At 41.6% G+C, this 21,789-nt stretch overlaps 1 long non-coding RNA gene across 1 annotated transcript in view; it reads right to left on the minus strand.

The window, feature by feature from the left end:
- Positions 1-21,789, minus strand: part of LOC126940230 (uncharacterized) — a 91,992-nt gene that overhangs the window by 18,962 nt on the left and 51,241 nt on the right. Inside the window, exon 2 of the long non-coding RNA XR_007720671.1 lies at positions 18,231-18,349. This is a non-coding gene — a long non-coding RNA (uncharacterized LOC126940230). The remainder of the gene's footprint in view (positions 1-18,230; positions 18,350-21,789) is intronic.

The following is a 21,789-nucleotide window of genomic DNA, read 5'->3' on the forward strand; positions in this document are numbered from 1 at the left end:
AAAAAACCTCAATGTTTGGTCATATTTACATATGTTGAGTTCTAGAAGTACAGATTTAGATTGACCTTGAATGGCCAGATTTATTTCTGTGAGGGGAATCTGGAAAACCTCTCTACAAATGTAAACCATCAGGGAAACGGGTGGCATCAGGCCTGACAGGGGCTTGTTGATTTTAAATATGGCACATGTGTTATTTTAACCAAAATTTAAAATGCTGTCAAAATGTTTTAAAATGTTCAAATCAAAAGTGAAGTATTATTTCCAGGCTGGGCACAGTGGCTCATGCCTGTAATCCCAGCACTTTGGGAAGCTGAGGCAGAGGGATCCCCTGAGGGCAGTAGTTTGAGACCAGCCTGGCCAACATTGTGAAACCTCATCTACACTAAAAATACAAGAATTAGCCAGGTATGGTGGTGCACGTCCGTAATATCGGCTACTCAGGAGGCTGAGGCAGGAGAACTGCTTGAACTCGGGAGGCAGAGGTTTAAGTGAACCAAGATCATTCCACTGCACTCCAGCCCAGGCAACAGAGTGAGACTGTCTTCAAAAAAAAAAAAAAAAAGAAAGAAAGAAAGAAAAAAAAGATATTATTATCATTCCCAGTTAGGCCTACAAAATGGGATGCAATAATCACCTCTGTCTGCTTGTCAAATGCAGCTGTTATATCCAGCTGTGGTGGCAAAGAGTCTTCCTTTATAAGTGTTTGAAAGCATCCCCTGAGATGCACCAGCTCACTCAGACCTTGGCCAGTCAAACAGCTACTCAACTGCTTAAAGTGGCCAACTACATTCAGGCACAGAGCAAGAAAAGCAGAGAGCTGCCAGAAAAGAGGTGTCCCCACTGAGACTGCCAGTCCTTTGAGCAGGTGTTTATAAAGTCATCACCTTGGTGGAAAACAAGAAGGATGACTGCACACATGTGGATCCCATTGAGCTGGTTGTTCTTCCTGCTGCCTTGGGCTCTAAAATGGGAGTTTCCTAGTTCATTATCAAGAGAAAAGCCAGACTGGGTGGGATGTTTCATCCACAGAAAGACCCGCACCACCATTGCCTTTACATAGGTTAACTCAAAAGACAAGGGAGCCCTGGCTAAGCTGGTGGAAACTACCAGGACCAATTACAGTGACAGATATGACAAGATCTGCTATCACTAGGGAGATAATATTCTATCAAATTTATGGCTCTCGAAAACCAAGGCTAAAGAACTTGTCGTCAAACTGGGATAAAGATTTAATGTTACCTTTATTGTACACAAAAACAAAAATTAACCTTCAAACATATTAATCTCATTAAAATATCTTTATTCTCCAAATATGCATGGTACTATAGCCTAGAACATGCACACAGACTCATTTTTTATTTACAGTTCATGATCTCCTCACACCAATGAAATATATTCTTTGTCCCTCTACCTTATTTTTAATTTCTTGGGTGCCTGTCCTCACTCTCCTAATAGATAGACTGCAAGCTTATAGAAGAAAAGAAGTGTACGTTTCTTCTCCTTGGACTGAGTTGATTTAGGTCTAAGATCGTTTTTGTTGTTGTTGCTTACATTCTTACAGCTCCCAGCACAGTTCTGCACATGTGGAAACACTACGGAGGTCAATGGGCAATGCACAATAGGGCCCCTGGGAACTCAGCCGTGCACCCACATCTACAGCACATATATAAATACATATACATATACAGCACATACAGCACTCTTTGCTTCTGGGGATTATCTACACACTACAAGTGGTAAATTGGTTAGTAGGTACCAATTCTGTCATAATTGAATGTTTGTGCTTCTCTAAAATTCATGTTGAAACTTAATTTCCAGTGTAATAATATTAAGATGTAGGGCCTTGAGGAGGTGATTTGATCATGAGGGCATCTCCCTCATGAACGGGATTAAGGCCCTTATCAAAGAAGCCTCACCAGGAGTCAGCCCTTTTTGCCCATGCACCTTCTGCCGTATGAGGACACAGTCACAAGGTACCATCATGGAAGCAGAGAGTGCAGCGTCCACTAGACACTAAGTCTGCTGACACCTTGATCTTGGAATTCCCAGCCTCCAGAACTGTAAGAAATAAATTTCTGTTCTTTATGAATGACCCAGCCTCTCGTATTTTGTTATAGCAGTGCAAATGGACAAACACATACAAAATACCAGAGCCTGGGTAATTTATAAAGAACAGAAATGTATAAATATGGATAAGAGTCAGTATAACACTAGCCCATGCTGTGGTAACAAATAGATACCCAAATCTCACTGGGGTATCACAGCAAAAGTCTCTTTCCTATTCACAAAATGTCAAATGCAGATAAAGAGCTCTCCAGGGATGTTTTCCTTGATGCAGTGACTCAAAGATAGAGGCTGCTTCTGTTGTGTGGCTCTTCCATGTCAAAACGGTCACACCAAAGAAGAAGACGATGAAAAGTCTACGGCTTGTTTTTAACTGTCTCGGTCCAAAGGTGACAAAAATTCCTTTTTCTCATGGCCCATCAGCCTGATCTAGATACATGGCCCCAGTTCAACCATGAGTGAGATGAAGAAGAACTAGGGGAGCCCATGGAATATTTAGTGAACATTACTGTCTCAAGCATACAACCAATTTTTTTTTTTTTTTTGAGACAGAATCTCACTCTGTCAGCCAGGCTGGATTGCAGTGGCTTGATCTCAGCTCACTACAACCTCCACCTCCTAGGTTCAAGTAATTATCATTCCTCAGCCTCCCAAGTAGCTGGGATTACAGGTGTGTACCACCATGTCTGGCTAATTTTTGTATTTTTAGTAGAGACAGGGTTACACCATGCTGGCCAGGCAGGTCTCGAACTCCTGACCTCAAGTAATCAGCCCACCTCGGCCTCCCAAAGTGCTGGGATTACAGGCGTGAGCCACCATGCCTGGCCACAACCAAATTTTTTTGATGGAACCAGGGGACCAGTTACAGAATGCCACTTGTGTAATGATACAGCTATACCAACAAGGCACATAACAATATATTTTATTGTGTAAATTAATTAAGAGTTCCACATTTTTATATTAAAATAAAATTTCTATTCATGCAATTGATCTTTATGATTTTCAAGGAAAGCAAGTCCTATAAAGAAAATGTGTTTTGTATTTCATACAAAGCAATGAGGTGTTATGACTTGGCTTTGGAAGAAAGTTCTTAAAATAATACATCAGGCTCATCTGTTGAGGCCGTCCCTTCTGCTGCAGCTTGCTATTGCCCAGTTTTCTATCTCTTATAATAGTAACCAGCTTTGAAGCCAAAATAAACTCTCTAGTTCTCTAGAACACCCCATCTGCCTCATCCTTCAACACCAGGAGTCCTTCCAAGGCTCTTAATGGCTGAGGCAATGCATACTATAAATTAATTGTCATGTGGCTTCATTCCATCAGGGCTAAAAAGATGTGCCCATTTCATCATTGTTGCAAGAATAAACTTTTGAATTTCACACAGCAATCTTTCCCAAATCACTAGCTTAAAGACTATCTTTGGGATGGTAAATGAAAATAGTCATTCCTCACGTGAAAAATAATCTGAGACTCTAAAAACATTCCATTGGGATCAAAATAATATAAAAAAGAATGGTCACAAAAATGTTTTACCTCCATTAACAAATGCATCTATTCTATTTGTTTGCACACAATCATAATTTCATTATAGCCCTTTCTTAGTTTGCATCCCTAGGAAAAAATAAGAATTGCAAAGTGTTATTTTTGTAACTTATAAATAATGTTTTTACAAATTAGAATTCTGATAATCCCTTAAAGGTTATGACCCCCAAAACATATAAAAATTACATTGGGCGGGGCACAGTGGCTCACGCCTCTAATCCTAGCACTTTGGGAGGCTAAGACAAGCAGATCACCTGAGGTCAGGAGTTTGAGACCAGCCTGGCCAACATGGTGAAACCCCATCTCTACTAAAAATACAAAAATTAGCCAGGCGTAGTGGCGGGCACCTGTAATCCCAACTATTCAGGAGGCTGAGGCAGGAGAATCTCTTGAACCTGGGAGGCAGAGGTTGCAGTGAGTTGAGATTGCATCACTGAACTCCAGCCTGGGCAATAAGAGCAAAACTCTGTGTGAAAAAAAAAAAAAAAAATTACATTGACATTCTGTCAAAACTAGGAAAGTTGTGAAGTACAAATTTAAAAATATAATTAGAAAATTACATATAGTCAACTCTCCTTACTCTTATGAGTTCTCCCTAGAGATACAAATGGAACTTTGGTTCTTCTAGTATCTCTCCCATGTGTTACATCATGGCATCATATTCAAATCAAAGAACTAGAACTGGGAAGTGCCAGCAGCTGGCAATAGATACCAAAATAACTTCTCTTTTTCAAATTTTTACAATCACTAACATTGAGAAATGGTTACCCAGTACAGAGCTAGGTAAACATGCACACACATATATAGACATTTATTTAATTACACGTATACCCTACCATAAATGTCTATGTGGTTTGTTGTCTTTTTACTAGATTCACTACAGTATAACATAAGATACTTTGGGCTGTGAATTGGAGAAAAGAAAATCCATATTGTCTTAAATGATGGGGAAATTAATTGACTTACATAATTATTGAAGTCTATAGCAGTGTTTCTCAAAATATCTGTGGACAGTTGTTCTTGCATTGATTTTATTTTTCAATTCAGTGCAGATTGCTACATGGTTATAAAGCACAAGATTTGTACACAGTTTGCACAACTTACAACTCACCCCTTTGTTGGACAACACCCAAACTAGTCTAGAGCCTGTTCGGCTAGATAAGTGCACTGACCACACACTTGGAGGCGATTGCAATATCAAATCCCTACAAAAATTCCTAAGCACATCTCTCAATTTCTGTGTCTATGTCATCATAGAATGGTAACAAACAGTTCCCAGACACCCTACATTTTGAGTGGCCCGGGTCTAGAGATAGGTTGGGCACGGGATTGTTCTTGCTGCATCTCCCTGACATTTTTTAGGTTTTCCTCCTTTGTGTGCCAGCTGACTCCTTGGGCTGGTGGGAAGCTGTGTGCAATGGTTCCAGTCTTAATACGTGACAACATCCAGCAGAGATAGGTCACTTCAAAGCAACAGCAAAAGAGCAAAGAACTATCTCGGGAGGCTCTAGCAAACTGTCTGCACATCTCATTGTCCTTAATTGGATCACATGTCTATTCCTGAACTTATGACAGGCAAGAAAAAGAGGATTACTCTTGGAGCAATTGGGCCCACTCCTGGAGCTAGGGGTGGGGATCTGTCCTTCGAGCATGTGAGTTGCATAGTAGAGAGTAGAGACTGAGTTGCATTAAACATAAAATTGGGTTTATGTGGTAAAGGTGGGAAGGAAAACTGGATGATAGGTAGACAATCAACAATGTTGGCAGTATTTTAACTAGGCTTGTATAATTATTAGTCAATCAATCAAAGGATATTATTAAGTAGTCATTAATTTAGTAGCTTTGTCTTGAACTTGGGCACACAGAAAGCCTGACTTACCCTAACATTTCCAGCACCTGAGGAAAGAATCCTGTTGACCCTATGTTCTCCAATCATTGTGACCAAGAGAAAAGGATTTCACAGAACAATTCTGGCTGCTTAAGAGAGGAATCAGGAGGGTATCCTTATGTATTTGAGAGAGGGCAGTTCCTAGGGAGTGGGAGGTCATGTGAGCTGGGCAGATGCTTCAGAAAATGTCTCCCACAATCATTTAAAAATTAACTCCATAATTTTCTCCTCCTTAAGTATGAGTTGTGCACAGTGACCTCCTTTCAAAGAGTACAATGTGGAAGGGAAGGGAGCAACTTGATAGTGGAGAAACCTCACAAACAGCACTACAGCCAGGTGGTCAAAGTCAAAATCAACAGTGAGAAATCACGTTGACAGTATGTACCCTTGATGTGATATGATGACAATGGCACTTAGCATCTGTGGCCTTCCTCCCAATAACCCATAACCTCAGTCTAATCATGAAAATATCAGACATCAATGTGTTGGCAGGGGATGAAATAAAATATTTTAAAACAAAAATTAAATAAAATAACAAAAAAGAAAACATCAAACAAATCCCAGTTGATGGACGTTCTACAAAGTAACCGACCAATAATTCTCACAACTGTCAAGGTCATAAAAAAAAAAGTCTGAAAAACTGTTACAATGAAGAGCACCCAAGGAAACATGACAAATAAATGTAATGTGGTGTCCTGGATGTGATCTGAAAGATAAAAAGATAATTAGATAAAGACTAAAGGTACCTGAATAAAGTATGGGCTTCGATTAATAATAATTTATCAATATCGGTTAATTAATTGTAACTAATGTACGCTACAAATGTAAGATGTTAATAATGGGGAGATGGGAACTCTGTACTATGGGCTCAAATTTTCTGTAAACCTAAACATACTCTAAAAAACAAAGTCTACAGCCTGGGCAACATGGCAAAACCCTGTCTCCACAAAAAACACAAAAGACCAAGTGTGGTGGCACGCATGTGTAGTTCCAGTGACTTGGGGGAATGAGATGGGAGAATCATTTGAACCTAGAAGGTCAAGGCTGCAATGAGCCATGATCATGTCACTGCACTCCAGCCTGGACAACAGAGAAAGACCCTGTCTCAAAACAAAGTCCATTCATTTTTCTAAATAGCATGCTACTAAATAGGTGTTTAAAATTATTTTTTAATGGGTATAGAGTTTCAGTTTCAGATGAAGAAAAAGTTCTGGAGATGGATGGTGATGATGGTTGCATGACAATGTGAATGTCAGTAATGCTAAGGGGCTAGTACACTTAAAATGGTTAAAATGGTAAATTATGTATATTTTACCAAAATTTAAATGTATCTTAATAAAGCATTCAATTATATTGGTGTTATTACCCAGTTTAATGACAGGTTTCACAGGTATGTGTTCTCTGTTCCCAAGGAATTCCAATATGTTGAGCATGAATATCAATGTAGAGTCCAACTATAAGTCAAAATCTCAGTAAGTTTTGGTGAGTGAAGGTGATATGGTTTGGCTCTGTGTCCCCACCCAAATCTCATGTTGAATTGTAATTCCCAATGTTGAGTGAGGGACCTGGTGGGAGGGGATGGGATCATGGGGGCAGATTTCCCCCTTGCTGTTCTTGTGATAGTGAGAGAGTTCTCACGAGATCTGATGGTTGAAGAGTGTGTGGCATTTCCCTCTCTCCTGCTCTCCCATGGTTAGACATGCTTGCTTCCCCTTTGCCTTCCACCATGATTGTAAGTTTCTGGAGGCCTCCCAGTCATGCTTCCTGTTAAGCCTGCAGAATGGTGAGTTAATTAAATCTCTTTTCTTCATAAATTCCCCAGTCTCTGGTAGTTCTCTATAGCGTTGTAAGAACAGATTAATGCAGAAGGATGGGGAAACTTTCCAGAAAAGGTGTAACTTAAAATCCTTCTAGAAGAAAGGGAAGAATTTAGCTGAGAGGAATATGGGTGATATTTGATCCCACAACACTGGAAAGAATTAGGCTTCTAACTGATATTGGATTTCAATCTGCTTGAGGTCCACCACCCTGCACAAACCTTCTTCAAATTATCCACATTTGAGCAAGTCACCTGTTCCTCATTGGGACCCTCTGACTGATATATTTTCTTGGGAAATATTTTCTTGGGAGTCGGTCTTGGGAAAAATTGAAAAGAAGACTACAGGTCAAATGATGTTTGATGAGAAGCCTTTGGAGAGAATCATATGTTAACATATAATTTGGAAGCTCAAAAAGGTGTTGTTTATTGTCCTTCTCAATAACATGAGAAAACAGAGACCGTCCATATAGGTTATCCCTGCTCCTATTTTGGAGCTTACAGCAGAATACAAAACAGTGGAAAATGGATCTGGAAGGGCAAAGGGAAGCTATTTAACACATTCTATAGGTCTCATCCCTCATTCTCCTTCTACTGAACCAACCCCTCCACCTCCCCACAGTTTAGGGAGGACCTCAGCTAATAATGAGGAAATGACTGATAAAAATGTTACAAAAAGATTGTAAGTGCATCAATTGTGGTGCTTCTGACTATAAGAAGAGTAGACCCAACTAATAGAAGTTAAAATAAAAGATTATTCTATAATAAGTCCAGAAGAAAGGTTCAAGCCTAGGTCAATCCATGATCCCACTATGTCCTCAAGAGCCGGGGGCTTTTTCCATCTCGGTAGCATGAGGAGCAAAATCTCCCCTTGGCTGCAAGATGACTGCAGATGTTCCAGGTCTCACACACTAACTCAACAACCTCTAGTCAAGAAGAGCAGCATTTCACCCTAGGGTTTTCTTTGTTTTAGTGAGGAAAATCTTTCCCCACATCTTCAAATAAGATACCCTCAGATCCCACGAGCCGGAACTCAGCCTCAAACCATTCCCTAGGAATGTGAATGAGGTTGTCACTTAAGTCAATCATGATTTACCTCGTGGGACTGTGAACGAGCCACAGATTCAAAGTTCTACCAACAAGGAAAAAGGTAGTAATTGCTGCAAGGTAGTATCCAACATTCCTGTATGGAGGGGGGCGGGAATCCAACGCTCTGTCCTCAAAGAACCCAAGAATAGGCTTTCTTGTAGCTTCTTCCTTCTTCCCCCATAAGCTGGAAATATCTCCAAAGCAAAATTTTTAATAAAAGGTGCACCAAAAATTTATCTTCCTTTCCACATCTCTGCCTTTAAGAAAATATATTATGGGGACTTTTGCTTTTGCTCTTTACTTTTTTGATTGTTTACCACCTTTGGGGATATAACAATAAATAAACCAAAGCCCCTGAATTCTAGGAGCTTGTGAGTGATGTTAAGAGAGTGGTAAGTTTTTAATCCTTCTTGAGTTAATTTTTGTGTAGGGTGAAAGGTAAGGGCCCAGTTTCATTCTTCTGCATATGGCTAGCCAGTTATCCTAATGCCATTTATTGAACAGGGAGTCTTTTCCCCACTGCTTCTTATTGTCAACTTCAGTGAAGACTAGATGGTTACAGACCATCTATAAAAATCTAGAGACTAAAACTGTAAAAATCCTAGGAGCAAGCCTAGAAACTACCATTCCAGACATTGGCCTTGGTAAAGAGTTTATAACTAAGTCCCCAAAAGCAATTGCAACAAAAACAAAAATTGACGAGTGGGACATAATTTAACTAAAGAGCTTCTGCACAGCAAAGTAAACTATCAACAGAGTAAACAGACAGCCTACAGAATGAGAGAAACTATTTGCAAACTACGCATCTGACAAAGGTGTAATATCCATCATCTATAAGGAACTCAAACAATTCAACAAGCAAAAAACAAATAACCCCATTAGGAAAAGGGGACAAAGGATATGAACAAACATTTCCCAAAAGAAGACCTACATGTGGCCAACAAACCTATGAAAAAAAATGCTCAGTATCTCTAATCATTAGAGAAATGCAAATCAAAATCACAATGAGATACCACGTCATACTAGTCAGAATGGCTATTACTAAAAAGACAAAAATTAACAGATGTTGGTGAGGTTTCTGAGAAAAAGGTACACTTACACACTGTTGGCAGGAATATAAATTAGTTCAGCCAGCATGGAAAGCAGTTTGGAGATTTCTCAAAGAACTAAAAATAGAATTACTATTTGGCCCAGATATCGTATCACTGGGTATGTATCTAAAAGAAAATAAATTATTCTACAAAAAGATATATGCACTGGTATGTTCCTCATAGCAACATTCACAATAGCAAAGACGTAAAATCAACCTAGGTGCCATCAATGGTGGGTTAAATAAAATATGGTACACATACACCATGTAATACTCCACAGCCATAAAAAAGAATGAAGACATGTCCTTTGCAGCAACATAGATGGAGTTGAAAGCCATTATCCTAAGCAAATTAACATAGGAACAGAAAAACAAAAACTGCCATGTTCTCCCTTATAAGTGGAATCTAAACATTGGGTCCACATGGACATAAAGCTGGAAACAACAGACACTGGAGACTACTAGAGGGGGAAAGGAGGAAGGAAGAAAGGGTTGAAAAAGGGCCTAACGGGTACTATACTTACTACCTGGGTGATGGGATCATTTGTACACCAAATTTCAACAACACATGATTTACCGATAAAACAAGCCTGCACATGTATTCTCTGAACCTAAAATAAAAGTTTAAGAGAAAGAGAAGAGGCGAACACTCTCTGTACAAAGGAGAGACCAGTAACTGAAGTCAGGAAGTGAGCAAAGGGGTCAAGAGCTACCTTCTGCCCTGTAGAGCTGGGTGACGCATTGGCTATAAACAAAAGGAAGCCCAGGAGAGATCCGCTTAAGACTTACCTTAGACACTGACTTTAGAAGAAAGAAGCAACACCTTAGTAAGGTAGGAAAGTGACAGGGAAACAGGGCACAGCTTCTTCAGGCAAAACTTGTCTGTTTGACAGAAGCCCTCCCTGAGCTGTCTCAGGAACTTGAGTGAAACAGCAGTGACTCATACAGGACACCCCCTCAGAACAAGGCAGGGAGCGGCACTGCTGGCCATCCCAGCCAAGGGACATCACAGGAGCAAAGAATCAGGAGCAAAGGTGAGAATCCCAATGCCGAATGCGTACACATGTGAGATGGGTATGGAATGGAGACAGCTGAAATCTAGAACTGCAGCACATGCCATTAGTTCACAAGAGAACAATGGTAACGATGACTGTGAAGATGTCAGTGATGACGAAGACAATGACAACAGTCGTGTGATGGCTGTGGTCACCTTCACATATCGGCTGGATTAGTGGAGGTTATCCCTGCAGTGCCACCTGCAGGTAAACTCGAGAAAGACCTGGCCCTTTCAATCCCTTGACCCACAAAGAGAAGACTCCAAGTATCAACCTGAAGACTTGGTTGATACTTTTGAGCAAGATGTTGTTAAATATTTAGCTAAGGATTTGCAGTTGGATATTCATCCATACCAACATGACTGCTACCGTTCTGTTTGAAATGTTCACAGCTCAGAAAATTGCACCACCCCACAAGTTAATCAGCTTTTCTATACATAGTTTCTCCTAGTGTATAATTACTGGCCAGGCTTTATATTATTTTAGGATAGTGTCAGCAGCTAATTGTGGTACAGTCTGAATGCTTTGAAATGAGCTCGGCTGACTATGAGAATAGCTCAGCAAATTTAAGGCTGTGTGTGCATCATTTAAAAAGTCTATTGTTTAGCAGGACACTGAACATGGCAGATTAATGGTGGAGTCCAATTCAAACGGCAACCAACTATGGAATCTGACCTGCCTCACACTTCACTTTGAACTTCCTAAGCTGCTCATTCTTTGATACCTACTTACCACACTCAACTCCCAGTGGATGTTTGTGCTGGCCCACATGCACAGGGAAGCCTCCAGCCCTGGATAACAGCTGAGCCTCAAACATGGCTACAGGCTCACAAAAATCAAGTCATTTGGACTGTGTAGGAGGGAGTGTCATTCTCGCCTCAGCTATCCTTTAAGAGAAGGAATTTCCTTTCCATTACCCTGGAGGCAAAAATGTAGGAAGAATTCTTCTGGTCCCTTTTGGCTTCCTTAGCTACTATTCTATTTTTGGTTGGTTGGTTGGTTGGTTGGTTGGTTGGTTGGTTTTGGTTTTTTTGTTTGGTTTTTGGTTTTGGGTTTTTTTTTTTTTTTTTTTTTTTTTTTTTTTTTTTGAGACTGCGTCTCCCTCTATTGACCAGGCTGGAGTGCAGTGGCACAGTCTCAACTCACTGCAATTTCTGCCTCCCGGGTTCAAGTGATTCTCATGCCTCAGCCTCCTGAGTACCTGGGATTACAGGCGCACACCACCACACCTGGCTAATTTTTGTATTTTTAGTAGAGATGGGGTTTCACCATGTTGGCCAGGCTAGTCTCGAACACCTGACCTCAAATGATCCACCCACCTTAACCTCCCAAAGTGCTGGGATTATAGGCATGAGCCACCATGCTGGGCCTCTTTTTTTTTTTTTTTTTTTTTTTTTGAGACTGAGTAGCTCCTATTCTGTAGGGTATGGATGATGGATGGGAGTACCGTATGTGATGGATGAATTTGGGAAAAGGAAGGAACATTATTGATTCAGCCACTTCCACTCACTCTATCCATATTCTGATTTCAAGATGCAATTGTTTTCCCCTTCCACATTTCAGGCAACTTGCCCCCACAGAGGAAGCCCAGCATGGACTCAGGTCAAATGGTGTTGTCCAGTAGCTTTTCCAATAATTCAGAAAATTACATAAATTCTACATACTGATTTAACCAAAATTGTAACGTTACTCCAGTGGGAGGATGGGAAAGAAGAAGCAGTATGACAAAAGTAAATACTTCTCTGCCATAATGGGAAATTAATAGGTAATGTCTAAAATTAATAAGTCAAAGGATACTATTGAGAGATCTAGAACAGGATATATGCCAGAAAAAACCACCAAAACTGTCTTAAGAAGTTGCCAGCGGGGAGGGGAATGACATGGACTGGAGAATGGTGGGTGTCTTAGTCAGCTGGGTTGCCATAACAGAATACTACAGGCCAGGTACAAACAACAGACATTTATTGCTTGCATTTCTAGAGGCTGAGAGTCCAAGATCTAAGTGCCGACGAGTTAGGTTCCTAGTGAGGGTTCTCTCCCTGACTTGCGGACAGCCGTCTTCCTCCTGTGTCCTCTCATGGCCTTTCTTCTGTATTTGCAGAGAGAGAGCAAGCACTGGTATCTCTTCCTCCTCCTAATGAGGACACTGGTGCTATGGAATTAGGGCCCCACCCTTATGTGTGCAATGCCAACAGATTGGTGTTTGATTGGTGTTTGCTACTGAGTGAAAGGGGTTCCAGAGACATATAGATGTTAACAGAAGATAACTGAGAAAGACTTTCCCTAAAACAAACTTTAGTCATTTCTCAGCTCTCTTCTCAACTAGGCCTTGGCCTACTGAGCCCAGTTTTAGCAAAGAATCCTGCTAAGTCATTTTATCAAGACTATCCCCATCCTGATATCCAATCGAACTCCTCTTCCCTCACCCTCGAAACGAATCAGTTCCTCTCTCTTGTTCCCTTGATACCTAACAATTCTCTTAGTCATTTTCCACCCTTGGCCTCACCTTGCCCATTGACAATAAATCCTCACTTGTCCCTGCTGTATTTGGAATTGAGTTCATGCTCTCTCCCATGCTGCAATAGTCGTGAATAAAGTCTTCCTTGCTATTTTTAACAAGTGTCAGAATAATTTCTCTTTGCTTTAACACAGTATACATTCTCTGTGCTTTAACACAATATCTATACTTTTAAATTGCCATTCGGTTTCATCCAAGTGGTAAGAAATAACATTTCAAACTTGTAAACTAAATTTAAAGTAGAACAAATTCTCTGTCACCAAATAACAGCTCCCCTCCCCAGCCCATATATGCCCATCTCTTGCTTTCATTCTGTGGCAAACAGCTTCTAAAATGACTCCCAGTGATCCCCACCTCCTGGCATTCACTCCCTTGTGGAATCTGCTCCTTTTGTGTGGGAGCTAGAACTAGCTTTTAATAAAAAGAAGATGGAAAAAGATATGGAATTTATTTCTGAGATGGGATTCTAAATGCCTATGACTACTGTTTTGAATGCAGCCTCTTGACTGCTTTCTTGGTTGGCTTGTTTCAATGAAGCAAGTTGCTGTGCTGGAGAGGCCCATGTGTCAAAGAACTGGGGGTGGCTGCTGACCAACAGCCAGCATGAACTGATGTCTCTAGCCAAGAGCCCACAAGAAACTGATCCTGCCAACAGCCACATGAGTGAGCTTAAAAGTGTGTGCTTCCCCAGTCAAGCCCTGAGATAGCTACAGCCCTGGCCAACACCTTGCTTAAAGTCTGTGAGAAATCCAGAAGCTGAGTACCTGGCTAAGCCTTCCAGATTCCTGAATTGCAGAAGCTATGAGATAATAAATGTATGCTACTTAAACTACTACACTGTGGGGTGATTCATTATAGAGCAATTGGTAACTAATGCATCTTCCATGGCCTTCTTGTCATTGGTCAACTTTTGTGCATAACTTAAAAACAGAGACCAGTGTGACGCACAAAGTTTGTATAGTTTAAGGACACATAGAATCTACTGCACCATCCTGGGCAGACAGTGTTCTGATTTAAACTTGACTTTTAAGAAATGTTCATGCAAATTTGGGTTTCCAGTATTTCAATATCTTCTCCAGTTCTTTCTGAATATTGCCTGCTTCCATCACGTGGAAAAGCATATTCTAAAACAAAGGTACGAGGCTGGAGGTGTGAATGCATAAAAGATGTTTACCATCCCTCTAATACCTACAAGTCACCCCTCCATCCCTGCTTTTCCAGAATTATGTTTATTCATTCAACATTTATTAAGCACTTACTATCCTGGCTCTACCAGAAAAGAGGCAGGGTAGTAAACACAGCAATGAACAAAAGAGGCAAGGTGTCTGCCTTCACAGGGGTCATGTTTTAGTGAAGGGGACAATAAACAAAAAAATAAATATATAATATAATGTCAGATAGTGAAAAGTGCTATAAATAAAAAATAAAATGCAGTAAGGAGGATGCTGAATGGTAGAATCGCTCTGGAAGGAGAGGTAGGTGTCTTAGGTAGGGTGGTCCAATAAAAGAGCCCTACTAGGGAACTGTTTTAGAGAATACCTGAAACAATGGAGCAAGACATGAGAAAAATCTGACCAGAGTATTCCACTCTAAAGAAAGAGCAAGTGCAAAAACTCTGATGTCAGAACAAACTTGAGATGTCAAGAAACATCAAGAAAACCAGCTCAGGCTGGCCGTGGTAGCTCACACATGCAATCCCAGCATATTGGGAGACTGAGGCAGGAGGATTGCTAGAGTCCAGGAGTTCAAAAACAGCCTTGGAAACATGGCAAAACACTGTCTCTATTAAAAATACAAAAAAATTAGCCAGGCGTGGTGTCTGTACTCTCAGCTATTCAGGAGGCTGAAGTGGGAGGATGGTGGAGGCTGCAGTGAGGTGGAGGCTGCAGTGTGCCGTAATCAGGAAGTGGAGGCTGCAGTGAGCCATAGTCATGCCAATGTACTCCAGCCTGGGTGACAGAGCAAGAGAGACCCTGTCAAAAAAAAAAAAAAAAAAAAAAAAAAAAAAGAAGAAGAAGAAGAAGAAGAGGAAAAAGAAGAAAGAAAGGAAAGAAAGGGAAGGAAGGAAGGAAGGAAGGAGAGAGAGAAAGAGAGAAAGAGAGAAAGAAAGAAAGAGAAAGAAAGAAAGAAAGAAAGAAAGAAAGAAAGAAAGAAAGAAAGAAAGAAAGAAAGAAAGAAAGAAAGAGAGAGAGAGAAAGAGAAAGAAAGAGAGAAAGAAAGAAAATCAGCATAGCTGGAACAGCATGAGCATTTAGAGGTGAGGCTAAAGTTGGAGTGAGGAAAAGGGCCTGGCTGTAGAGCCTGTTGACCAGTGTACAAGTTCGTGTTTTATTAAGAACTTGATGGGAAGACTGTAGACAGTCTGGGTTTAGATGATTCCAGATTATGTGTATGGAGGGAAATGGGTCACTGACAGTCTAAGATACCTCTGGAAGAAGAGTAAATTGGGATAGAAACATTGGTGGGTATATTAGTCCGTTCTCATGGTACTAATAAAGATATACCCAAGACTAGGTAATTTATAAAGGAAAGAGGCTTAATTGACTCACAGTTCAGCATGTCTGGGGAGGCCTCAGGAAACTTACAATCATGGCAGAAGGGGAAGCAAACATGTTCTTCTTCACATGGCAGCAGGAAGGAGAAGAATGAGAGAAGTGCAGAGAGAAGAGGGGAGAAGCCCCTCACAAAACCATCACATTTCGTGAGAACTCACTCACCATCGTGAGAACGGCATGACGGAACTGCCTCTATGATTCAATCACCTCCCACGAGGTCCCTCCCCCAATATGTGGGAATTACTATTTGAATTACAATTCAAGATGAGATTTGGGAGGGGACACAGAGCCAGATCATATCAACAGGTGCTTTAAAAAATGGAAAATGTCCATGTACTATAGCCTAGCCATTCCATTTCCAGTATATAACATACAGAAGCCACCATGCATTTGCACAAGAAAACATATATAAGGATGTTTATTGCAGTATTGTTGATAATAATGAGGCTGTTAAAGATGGAAACTGAATAAAATATGGTACGTTGACTATAAAGCTGTTAAAAGCAATGAACTAAATCTATTTGTATGAACACACTATGTTTGAAAAACAATGTCGAGTGGAAAAATCAACATGTAGATGAATATGTCTTGCATGACACTATTTATGTACACTGAAAGCAACAATCGACTCACAAAACAATATTACCTACTGGTTGTGCATATTTATATTTATATAAATACACACACACACACACATACATACATACATACATACATACATACATACATACCGGTTGAGCATTCCTTACACTTGGGACCAGAAGTGTTTAGAATTTCAGACTTTTTCAGGTTTTTGAATATTTAGAATTCTGGAATATTATACTTAACTATTAAGCATCTTTAACCCCAAAATTCAAAACCTGAAATGCTTGTTAAAGTGTCATGTCAGCACTCGAAAAGTTTTGGACTTTGCAGCACTTTGGATTTCAGATTTTCGGATTAAGAATACTCACAGCCTGGGCTGGGCGTAGTGGTTCACGCCTGTAATCCCAGCACTTTGGGAGGCCGAGGCAGGTGGATTACCTGAGGTCAGGAGTTCGAGACCAGCCTGGCCAACATGGTGAAACCCTGTCTCTACAAAAATCAGCCAGACATGGTGGCAGGCGCCTGTAGTCCCAGATGCTCGGGAGGCTGAGGCAGGAGAATCTCCTGAACCCAGGAGGCAGAGGCTGCAGTGAGCTGAGATTGTGCCACTTCACTCCAACCTGTGCAACAGAGTGAGATTCTATCTCAAAAAAAAAAGAAAAGAAAGAAAGAAAGAAAAGAAAAAAAGAATACTCACAACCTATACAGATGCATACGAAAAGAAATTATAGAATTAATTGAAAGGATACCTACAAAACTCATGGTGGTGGTGGTGGTGGTGGGAACATGACTGAGACGAATGAGACACAAGGTCAAATGTCGCTTAAGGCAGCGGTCCCTAATCTTTTTGGCACCAGAGACCAGTTACACGGAAGACAATTTTTCCATGGATAGGGGGAATGGTTTGGGGATGAAATTGTTCCACTTCAGCTCATCAGGCATTAGATTCTCATAAGGAGTGCGCAACCTAGATCCCTCGCACACACAGTTCACAATAGGCTTTGCACTCCTATGAGAATCTAATGCCACCGCTGATCTGACAGGAGGTGGAGCTCAGGAGGTAATAAAGCTCACTCGCCTGCCACTCACCTCCTGCTGTGTGGCCCCCATTCCTGACAGGTACCGGTTTGTGGCCTAGGGGTCGGGGAACCCTGACTTAAGTTTTCTCCATAATACTTCCTTTCATTATAAAAATAAAAAGATACATGTGACAAAAATATCCTACATTAATTCCAGGTGGTAAGAAACTGGTGCTTTTTATACTGTTCTTTCTACCTTTCTATCCATGTAGGAAAAAGCTCAGCTCTTCTACAGCAATTAGTTGGAGCAAAAGGAAAGCCCTTTTGCTTATTTATGGCCATATGAAATTATTCTGCCTTGAGGAGATAAAATCAGATCTCTATTTTGGACTCAAGAAGAAGATTAAAATGTTTCCCTGGTTGTTTTTGTGGGTAAAATAGGCCACTTATAATTCTTAAGTAGTTTCTGCGGCCTCAGGCCTTTGCAGTCTGCTCTTCTTAATACTCTTCAGCAAAGCAACAAGGCTCCAGTCTCAGAGCCAGGGTCAATATCACTTTTATTATTTTATGTGAAAAGGTCTGTTCACACAGTCCTTAAACCTACATCCAATCAATTCATTTAAAAGAAAAAACCTCTCTATCCCTGGGGCGAGGTCCAAGGACTGAGATACCCTGTGAGCTGAGAAAGAAGAAGTTTAAACCAAAGTACAGATTTAAGCTTTCAATTCATTGATTTCATTAAGCTAGGAGGCCTAGATCGAAACCAGTCTCATTGGCTGTGAAGACTACAAATAAATAAACAAATGTAATTACATGTTTACCACCAAGCAATTGTCAGGTATAATCCGCTGATACTTAAGGGGAAGGTAATGTAGAGGAAGCGGGGCGGGGATGGATTGTTGCCATTTTCTTCCTCCTGATGAGGATTTTTGCAAAACTTAGAATTTACCTACACAGTTTCAATTGATATTGATGTCATAAATCTGATTTCATATTCCTTTTCCCTTACCTCAACCACATTGCTGCCAGATCCTAAATTTCTTTGTGCTGAGATTTCAACCTCCAATTCTGTCCTCCACTGGAAAATTCATCGCATCAATCCTACCCTCAAATCCTTTCCTCCGGGCTCTGAAAAAAAAAAAAAAAATGGGTGCAGTGGCTCACACCTGTAATCCCAGCACTTTGGGAAGCCGAGGCAGGAGGATTGCTTGAACCCAGGAGTTTGAGGCCAGCCTGGGCAACACAGTGAGACCCCATCTCTATTTTTTAAAAAAATGTTTCCTTCCTGATATAATTCGGCCATGTCTCCACCCAAAATCTCATCTTGAATTATAATCTCCATAATCCCCACATGTTGAAGGAGAGACCAGATGAAGGTAATTGAATCATGGGGGTGGTTTCCCACAGGCTGTTCTCATGATAGTGAGTTCTCACGAGATCTGATGGCTTTATAAGGGTCTCCTCCCCCATCACTCGGCATGTCTCCTTCCTGCCACCTTGTAAAGAAGGTGTCCTGCTTCCCCGTTGCCTTCCACCATGATTGTAAGTTTCTGGAGGCCTCCCCAGCCATGCAGAACTGTGAGTCAGTTAAACCTCTTTCCTTTATAAATTACCCACTTTGGGGAAGTTCTTTATACCAGTGTGAAAATGGACTAATACACATCTCCTTTTCAGTGGCAAAATGAGACTTTTATTCTTCAGTACTCAAATATGAGAAACTTCACTTTTCTTCCTTTCTCTAAGTCAGTTAAACCCACTGCACTGTGAGTTGCCTCACCCACTCTCTCAACATGAGAGAGGATCTCTTCCTACTTTTCACAGAATTTTCTTTTTTTTTTTTTTTTATTATACTTTAAGTTCTAGGGTACATGTGCACAACGTGCAGGTTTGTTACATATGTATACTTGTGCCATGTTGGTGTGCTGCACCCATCAACTCGTCATTTACATCAGGTATAACTCCCAATGCCATCCCTCCCTCCTCCCCGCTCCCCATAATAGACCCCGGTGTGTGATGTTCCCCTTCCACAGTCCAAGTGATCTCATTGTTCAGTTCCCACCTATGAGTGAGAACATGCGGTGTTTGGTTTTCTGTTCTTGCGATAGTTTGCTGAGAATGATGGTTTCCAGCTGCATCCATGTCCCTACAAAGGACACGAACTCATCCTTTTTTATGGCTGCATAGAGAATCCTGGTGCCAGAGAACCAGGAGGAGGGCTGATCCTTAGGCCAGAGCTTTCACCTCATGGCTGGGGCTCCCTCTGGGCGGCTGCCCAGGTTCTCTGGCATTGGGTATATTCTAAACGTCACACAGGTGCGGGGGTGTGTCAGTGACCCACCCTGAAGAGCACAGCTGCCTCCCCAGAACCCCTTGCTGCTGCTGGCCTTGGTGTACACAGGTTTTCTGCAATGATCCCCACTGTAAATGGTACCAGCAGATCATCTGACCAAGTCACTCTCTTCTGGCTGCTTATTGCCTTTAGAATAAGGCACATGATGCAACCCCATTCTAGGAAATGCACTACCCCTGCCCCCTGTTCCCCACCCCCACCACTCACCCCAAGCTCCAGCAAAGATCCACTAAATGCTCTCTATGTCTGACTGCTTCCGTCTTTCACCTGCTTTAGGTTCTGCCTAGAACACCACGTTCTCTACCCTCCATCTTTCCTCTCCTCCCCGACCCCCAGCCTCACCTCTGTTAATAGTGTTAACACAGAGGGGCTCTCAAGTCAAAATGCTTGGGTTTAAACCCACCTATGTCTGTGTGTGACCTCAAGCAAGACACTTGACACGGGTTGGCTCTGTCCCCACCCAAATCTCATCTTGAATTGTACCTCCCATAATTCCCACGTGTTGTGGGAGAAACGCGATGGGAGGCAATTGAATTACTGGGGCAGGTCGTTCCCATGCTGTTCTCATGATAGTGAACAGGTCTCATGAGAGCTGACGGTTTTATAAAAGGGAGTTCCCCTGCACATGCTCTCGCTCTTACCTGACGCCATGCAAGACACGACTTTGCTCCTCCTTTGCCTTCCGCCATGATTGTGAGGCCTCCCCAGCCATGTGGAACTGTAAATCAATTAAACCTCTTTTCTCTATAAATTACCCCATCTCAGGTATGTCTTTTTTTTTTTTTTTTTTTTTTTGAGACGGAGTCTCGATTTGTCGCCCAGGCTGGAGTGCAGTGGCCGGATCTCAGCTCACTGCAAGCTCCGCCTCCCGGGTTCCTGCCATTCTCCTGCCTCAGCCTCCCGAGTAGCTGGGACTACAGGCGCCCGCTGCCTCGCCCGGCTAGTTTTTTGTATTTTTTAGTAGAGAGGGGGTTTCACCGTGTTAGCCAGGATGGTCTCGATCTCCTGACCTCGTGATCCGCCCGTCTCAGCCTCCCAAAGTGCTGGGATTACAGGCCTCAGGTATGTCTTTATTAGCAGTGTGAGAACAGACTAATATAACACTTAACCTCTGTTTTAGCACTCTTATCTGTAAGATGGACAAAACATTAATAAAATGTTAATTGAACTAATAGATCATAAATAAATTACTGACAATATAGCACCTATTCATAGGGTAGTGATAAGAATAAAATTAGCTACTACTAATAAGTACTTGGAGTAATGGCTTGCCTATGAAAACCACACTAAGTAAGTATTGTTACTGTCACTGCCACCCAGCTCAGTACAAGCTTTAACTCCTCTGAGGAGTCTCCCCACACTCCTCCAAACTGCCTCCAGCATCTCAGGGCACTCCCTGGTTTCACCATATTATGGTGCTATTCTTAGCATAAGACAGTGGGTTTCCTCAGTTCAGTGACTTCTCTGTCACTAGCCCTACGCCCATAGCCGCTCATATTACAGTAAATACAGCACAGATATTGGCGTTCAACCAAACCATGGTTTTCAACCCCTGCTGCACATTAGAATCATCTGGGGAGCTTTTAATACACTGCCTGGGCCCCAAGCCAGGCCAATTACATCAGGATCTCGGAGCATGGGGCTCAGACTTCAGTATTTTCTTAAAATACTGAAGTGATATATACCAGGTGATACTTACGTTCAGCCAGTGTTAAGAGCCACTGACCTGAACCCACAATGAAATCTCAATGCTTTCACTTCCTAGCTCTATGACCTTGGGCAAGTTATTAAGACTCTCTGAGTCTACTTCCACATCTGTAAAATGTGCATTGAAATATCTGACTGCACTAGTCACATGCAGAGTATGTCACCATCACCTGCACACCCTTCACAGACCCGAGAAAGACAGAGGGAGGTCGGGGTTCCCTGTTTTCCACTCTGCCAGGACATCACAAACATCTCGAGTCCCTCCACCAAGGGACACACTGTTGGACAGTCCTCTCCTACAGACAGAACTATTTTCTCCATAGTACACCCATAGCCATGACCTTCCAAGGCATCTGCAGATGCAGGGGTGGGAACACCTTCCCACTCTTCATCCCCATGGTCCTTTACTCTGCCTGTGGGTTTGCCTTCACTCTGCCCACCCTTGTATAAATAATTCCTTTATTAAAATCTCCCACACTCTCTGAGTGTGCCATTTGTAATCCTGCTGTGA

This window comes from Macaca thibetana, chromosome 17, assembly GCF_024542745.1.
Source record: "Macaca thibetana thibetana isolate TM-01 chromosome 17, ASM2454274v1, whole genome shotgun sequence".
NCBI classification, from domain to species: Eukaryota; Metazoa; Chordata; class Mammalia; order Primates; family Cercopithecidae; genus Macaca; species Macaca thibetana.